General features: G+C 39.2%; 1 long non-coding RNA gene across 1 annotated transcript; it reads left to right on the top strand.

Annotated features, from left to right (window-relative positions):
* Nucleotides 1-575: 575 nt before the first annotated feature.
* Nucleotides 576-6,616, top strand: LOC129463138 (uncharacterized). The gene is made up of 4 exons (XR_008651022.2): nucleotides 576-1,250; nucleotides 2,056-2,190; nucleotides 4,122-4,232; nucleotides 6,276-6,616. It is a non-coding gene; the product is annotated as an uncharacterized lncRNA (long non-coding RNA).
* The last annotated feature ends 421 nt before the right edge of the window (nucleotides 6,617-7,037 follow it).

Genomic DNA, 7,037 nt, shown 5'->3' with positions numbered 1-7,037 from the left:
TGCTATTGGGAAGCACTAATCCACATGGTTTATTGTGGTGATCAGCCTCTAGCATGGCCTTAACTCTGTTTCCTGGTATCCATGACCTGATGCAGCTCCCTCTCACACTGTATGAGGATAAATGTGTATGACCAATGGAGTACAGAAGTGATGGTATGGTATGTCATTTCCAAGGCTAGGTCATAAAACATTTTGTGGCTTCTGCCTTGCTTTCTCTACTGGATTATTTGCTTGGGGGAAGCCAATCACCATGTTGTAAGGACACTCAAGCGGCCTATGGATTGCCCCGAGTTACAAGAAAGTGACGCGTCTTACCAATAGCCATGTGAAGAAGCCATCTTGGAAGTGGATTCTCCAGTCCCAGTCAAGCATGCAGATGATGGCAATCCTGGCTTGAATCATATAAAATCGGAGTTAAAAAAGACCAGAGGCTGGGCGTGGTGGCTCATACCTGTAATCCCAGTACTTTGGGAGGCCGAGGTAGAAGGATTGCTTGGGGCCAAGAGTTTGAGACCAGCCCAGGCAACACAGGGAGATCCCCATCTCAAAAAAAAAAAAAAAAAAAAGGCTGGAGATTAAGGATTAAGTAGGGCAGACACTGATAATTGGGTCCAACATTTCCCATGAAACTTGAAGAGATTTGTGGAATCCTTCTCTACTTCTATTGATCAGAATTGGCACCTCTTTATTATTCCTGATACCAAGAGATGTAGTGTTTGGTCCAAGTTTGCATGTCTAGTTAATGAAAATAAACTCCATTTTCTGACTGCAAGTCCAGGGCTCTTGCCAATACTGTGCTACCATCCATACAAATGACTTACTTTTACCTCTTTAATTTATATGAGATACCCACTCACTTGCTGACAATCAGTCATTTAGCTTTTTAGGAATTACTCATCTAGAAAGAAGATCATATACTGCTTGGGAGAATGGGAGATAGTTGGAATGCTAATTGTGGCAGGCGTAATAACAGCTCCCAAAGGTATCCAGGTCCTAATTCTGGGAACCTGTGAATGCTGCCTTATATGATAAAAGGGATTTTGTGGATGTAATTAAGGATTTTGAGATGAGGAGATTGTCTTAGATTATCTAGGTAAATCCTACGTCATCACAAATATCCTTATAAGAGGGAGGCAGAGGAATATTTGATAAAGAAGAGAAGGGGACGTGACGAAAGAACAGGAAGAGGAAAGGGGATGTGATGCCAGGCCACGAGCTGAGGAATGAGGACTGCATCCCTCCTGGCACAGGTAAGGAAACAGCTTTTCCTCCAGAGCCACCAGAAAGAGCTCTACTGGTTCTTTGATTTTAGCCCACTGTACCTGATTTTGGCAGTCTGACCTCCAGAATTGTAAGAGAAAAAAGCTGTGTTATTTATTTATGCATTTATTTATTTTGAGAAGGGGGTCTTATTTTGTTGCTCAGGCCAGAGTGCAGTGGCACAGTCATAGCTTATTGCAGCCTCGACCTCCTAGGCTCAAGCAACCCTCTTGCCTCAGCTTCCCGAGTAGCTGGTACTACAGGTGTGCACCACCACGTGAGGCTAATTTTTTATTTTTGTAGAGATGAGGTCTTCCTATGTTTCCCAGGCTGGTCTTGAACTCCTGGGCCCAAGCAAAAATATGTGTCATCTTAAGCCACTTGTTTATTATAATTTTTTTACAGCTGCCATAGGAAACTAATTACACGAATCTTAGCTCCAACAGATCCTACATCTGTTAGTTTGTGCAAGATAATCTTTCTAAGACTCTGTTTTCTCATCTATAAAATGGGAATAATAAAGTGCCTATTTCATAGGGTCGTGGTGAGATTGAATAAGACCACTCATATAAAATGTTCAGCTTAGGACTTGGCATATGGAAAGGTTTCTGTTGGCTATGGATTTGGTCTAGACAAGAAGATTGCAACAGATTTTTCTTCTATTTGAAAACTCTGGTAGAGCACTAAGTAGCTCTTGGAATATAGAAAGGATTGTATATTTATTAGCTATTCTAGTTTTCTCTCAGGAATGCTGACATCTATTTGTTTCTTCCTTTTTAACTGTCCTTTCTCAAGAGTGTTGACCGCAAGATGAGGCAAAGGCAAATAGGTGGAATAACTGGAGAATAACCCAGAATGAGACACTGAAAGAGGATTTTGAAAGGATTTCCTTGCCTATTATCTGCTTTCTGAGAGAACCACACAAAACAGGTGAAAAGTTATACTATTTATAAAGATCTCCTGAGAGGGAGTGTCTACAGCTTTTCTGGTAATTTCCCTTGGTACAAATGAAGCCTGTTCATTTTCAAAGAAAATTGCACTGATGGCTACACATTCTTTTTTTTTTTTTTAAATAAAAAATTGGAACGGCATTGTTTTTGGAAGCTGCTTGTTACCCAATGTTGCCAAAAAGTTCATATTACAATGAGGCTATGTGTTAGCTGTTCATGTTTCTAGTGCAGCATAGCTGTATAAATTTTTTCTTTTCCTTATCTTGGATTTCAAATTTCTCTATTTTTTAAAAGTGTATAGTAATAATATTTACCAGTATTGTTCATCCCTACCACTCAGTTTTCTGTATATGCTTGTATTTTCTATTTCCTGCTGATTTAGCCTCTGTACTCTGTTGTTTATAGGGACTTGTCATATTTGCATAGTTTAAGTGCTCTGTCGTTTCTATCACAAGCCCTAGTGGGTGGGTACAACATCTATGTAGTTCGCTTGTGTAGTGCTTCGTGGAACATCTTGTGTTTCGTGATTGTTTTATGATGATAGAGATGATACTATAAAATAAAGCCAAAGGAAACTTTTAACAATAGGGTCTAATCCTGTTTGGTCCTCATTGGAAGTCTCTCCACTTGTAGAGGAAAAAACTGGGGAATAACTGTTGTGTCATCATGACAAACAACTGACATAGTTGAGGCCAGTCGAAGGCCCAGAGCAACCCTGGTCCTGTAGTCAGAGATGACTTATGAAAATAAATGAATCTGGCTCATTGACTTGAGTTCTTGTGCCCAAACTGGAAAGGTGTGGTACCTGACACAGGAACAAAGTCTGTCTGAAATCAGCTGTCCGGGATGTCATTTTCTGTAGTGCAGAGACTCGATTGCCTAAATTGGTAGCGGAGGCAGATGTTTCCTAACGTGATCTTCCTTGGCCAGCAGTGATTGCCATCTGAGGTAGAGCTTATCCCTACCTTTGGGGCTCACTGCTTCACTGGTAACATATAATGGTGGCAGTTTAACAGTAATCTTAGTAGGTCTTTTTGGACATTTTAAAGCCACTGCTCCAAAGCATAAGCCAAGCAAAAAATTGATTTCTCTCATCCAGATGACCCCATTGTCCAATATAGGTGAGACGTTTTTTTAAAAAAGGCGTCTCCAGGAGGTGATTTTTGACCCCTCTCCAGATAAGAGGTTCCAGCCAGCTTTTTCTTATTGTGGGACATCAAAATTTGCTTTATGACCTGAAATCCTCCCAAGTGATTTAATTCATTCATAGGTTCTAGAAGAAAAGATGAAACTTTCATTTATCCGCACGCTACACACTGACCAATACTGCTTCACCAAACTTTTGTCAATTTTGTTCCATTTTATCTGTTTACACGAGATCCATAGTGCTTTCTCATTCCCATAGTAAACACTGAATCCTGTTTATAACAGAAGGGCAGGATCGGTGGGGAGCATCCGCAAAGCGCTCCAGGCTCCTTTCTTCCTTTTCTCAGAGACACCAGTAATGTGCCTTTGCACTGCTTTGCCAGCATCCTTAAATCATGATTGATTTAAAGCCCTTTCTCTCTTTGGTGAGGCCTGACACAAGCAACTGCTTCTCTGTCACATTGATTTTTCTGTCCTTGAAGATTCAGAGCCAGGGTTGAGTCCTCCTCACAGGGTGAGTTCTCTGACAAGGAAGTTTTGCAACCTAATTTACAGCTGGAGCCAAGCTTGTCAGTGGGTGCCAGAGGGAAACTGTCGCAATCGGTTGGCTAAGTATGCATTTAATAGTGTTTATCCAAGCGAGTTTGTGATTTCTTCACTCTCTCCAACAAATATGTTATTTGTAATAGCTATCTTCTCTCATCTAGGTGTTTGAAAAATGTCTCTAACGTGTGTGGGCTGGAATGCATTTTGTTTTTTCTGTAGGTATATTCATTTAACAAAGGTAGTCTCTGAGGAGCTATCAAAAACTGCCTGCCATCTTTCCAAATCATCTCTGTCTGCAGTGACCATGTCTTAATCCTGAAGGACAGCAAGGTAATCTTTTCAAATAAACATTTTCAAGGATGTTTAGAGGGAACCCAATTGCTGGCATGTAGAACCCCCTTCCAGTGCTTAAAAATAGATATATTGAGGGAGCACAACTCCAGTGAGTTGGAGTGTTTGGAAGCATTTGATATGTTCAGATGACTAACAATAATAAGCTAAATTACAAGCAATGATCTGAACTTGTGTGTGTGAATATGAGTGTGTATGTGTCAGAAAGACACTGAGTATCTTGTTTCTCAATGTTGTTGGTGGAAAATGAGGTGCAGAGGGGTTACAGACTCCCAGTAGGTAAGCAAGTTCGTAAGGGACTTTGGCAATATTTGACCCTAAGCCCATTAGATTTCACTGGGCTAACCTGACTCTGGGGAGAGTAAATACGAGATGAAGAAACATTTGGTCATTAAATAGAAAGGAAGCACTGAAACAAATGCAATTGGTTGTATAAAACTTATTAATGCAATACTCCTGGTCTCAAGGAAGTTGACATGCAATAGAAAGAGAACATGTAGAGTATGGATTGAATAAACCAAAAATTATGTAGATGATGTAATTACTGTAATTAAATCAAAACAGATTGTGTATGCTGGAACTTATCGTATTACTCACAACATAATTTTGTATAATTTTTTTTAAACCTGTCTCTTTTCCTTTCTGGTCTGTGGGTTTCTGAAGGAAAAACCTCTTTTGTCATTTGGGCCTGAAGCCCCAGAACTTATGCTGGTCCTGGCACCAGTGAGGACAGAAATGATTGAGCGTGTGAATTTGGTATTGAATTTGACATTATTGTCCTTCATTTTTTGTGGGCCTGGGATGTTTTCTACGTAATTCATTTATCATTTGTTGTTTAAGGTGTCTACATACTCAAAATATCTTTTTAATGTACTCCGCCTATACATGACACAAATACATTATTAACTTTGTTTAAAAAATCTTATTGCAGTGCCATGCAGCAGGAATATAATGTGAGCCACGTGTAATTTAAAATTTACTAATAGCCATATTAAAAAAGGAAAAAGAAACTGGTGAAATTAGTTTTTAATAATATGTTTTATTTAGCTATATTCAAAACATTATTATTTTAACATGCAAATATAAATTTATTAATATCTCTTACATTCTTTTTTTCTAGTAAATTTTTAAAATCTAGTTGGTATTTTACATTTAATGCACATTTTAATTCAGCCCTCAAACTTAATTGTAGAACACTGTATTTCAGTGCTCAATGAGCACATGTGGCCACCACGTCAGCACATTTCAATAGTTCGCAGGTCAATGTAGGGGACATTTTCCCCCCACTTAGCATTTCATCCCTGTTATTATGCCCACTGAGTGCTGTAGTCTGGAAAAAACTCCATGCCTAGTAGCACACACGTAAACTGGGGTGACTAACATCCTAGTTTGCCTGAAATTGAGAAGTTTTCTGGGACAAAAGACTTGCAATGTTAAAACCAAGACAATCCTGAGAAAAGCAGGATGGTTGGTATCCCGCAAGTAAACTATGTTGGTCCAAACAATATATCCCCGCCATCACTGTGAGTTGTTTTGACCTAAAGCAGAGAAACCTGGCTGCCAATTATGGAATTTTTTGGGGAGCCACTGGGAGAAAGAACTTTACTTTCTGCTATGGTTAATATCAACTAACCTTTATATCATGTGGGGAGAACCTGGTTGAAAGTATTACCTACTTTGGAGGAAATCACAATGAAAGAGAAACTGAGTTTTGGTGACTTATTTTTCAGTTCTTGGATACAGTCGTGTCTAAACCTATCCTATTTTTGGACTTTTCAGTGAATTAATACATTCTTTACGCCTGTCTCCATATTGTTTGTTTAAACAGTTAAGGCTGCATTTCCATCATGTGAAACTGGGATAGTTCTAACTAACAGGTTTAGAAAAAAAAATGAGTACAAGAAATCTAGTTGGAATTCTTTAGGCTCATAAGAAACATAATCAGGTTGTCTATTTTATTTTAACACAGCCTCCTCAAGCTACTGTTGAGTATGTATGTGTGTATTCTCTTTTGCTGCCTAGGAACAGTGGAGCAAGGGATCGAAGAGAGTGAAGTAGCTGCATACTGGCAATAACCTATGAATCTGTGGGGATTCTGAAGAGTAGGAAGCAATGAGACCTGCTGTCTTTCCTTTATTGTCCCTTCCTCTGTTACTCTCAGACTGTTGTGCTTTGCTTGTGTTGTGGGTGTTTTGCTCTGCCATAATGGCTGTCATGATGAACTATAAGCTTCATTCTACATCCTGGGACAATCTACAGTTCATGAGATTCTCACCTATGGGTTAGGGACCCTTGGACATTTGCAGAGTTGTAAAGCCAAGCACCCATTTATTCTTTCTTAATCAATGGATACTAAAAGTGTAATCATTAGTACATAGAAGGCTTGTAACAATTTTTGATGGTTTCAGAAGAAGATTGAGTAAGCATTTAATAGATGCTACTGAGACACTAATATGTAGCTTGACATGGTTAAATGCCTTATGTGAAGCACTTAACAAATGTTAAAACATCACATTTAAACTTCACAACAATCTTATTACTGGCATGATTATTCTTATTGCTTTGAAATAAAAAAAAATTGGGCTGGGTATGATGGCTCATGTTTGTAACCCCAGCACTTTGTGAGGCTGCGGCAGGAGGATTGCTTGAACCTAGGGGTTCAAGGTCAGTCTGAGAAACATGGAGAGACCTCATCTCTATGAAAAGTTAAAAATAAAAAAAATAGCTAGGTGTGATGGTGTGTGCCTGTAGTCCTAGCTACTCAGAGGGCTGTGGTGGGAGAAT

The sequence above is a fragment of the Symphalangus syndactylus genome, chromosome 2 (genome assembly GCF_028878055.3).
Source record: "Symphalangus syndactylus isolate Jambi chromosome 2, NHGRI_mSymSyn1-v2.1_pri, whole genome shotgun sequence".
Classification (NCBI taxonomy): domain Eukaryota; kingdom Metazoa; phylum Chordata; class Mammalia; order Primates; family Hylobatidae; genus Symphalangus; species Symphalangus syndactylus.
The sequence above is the reverse complement of the archived record's forward strand: the minus strand, read 5'-3'. Positions and strand labels throughout refer to the sequence as shown.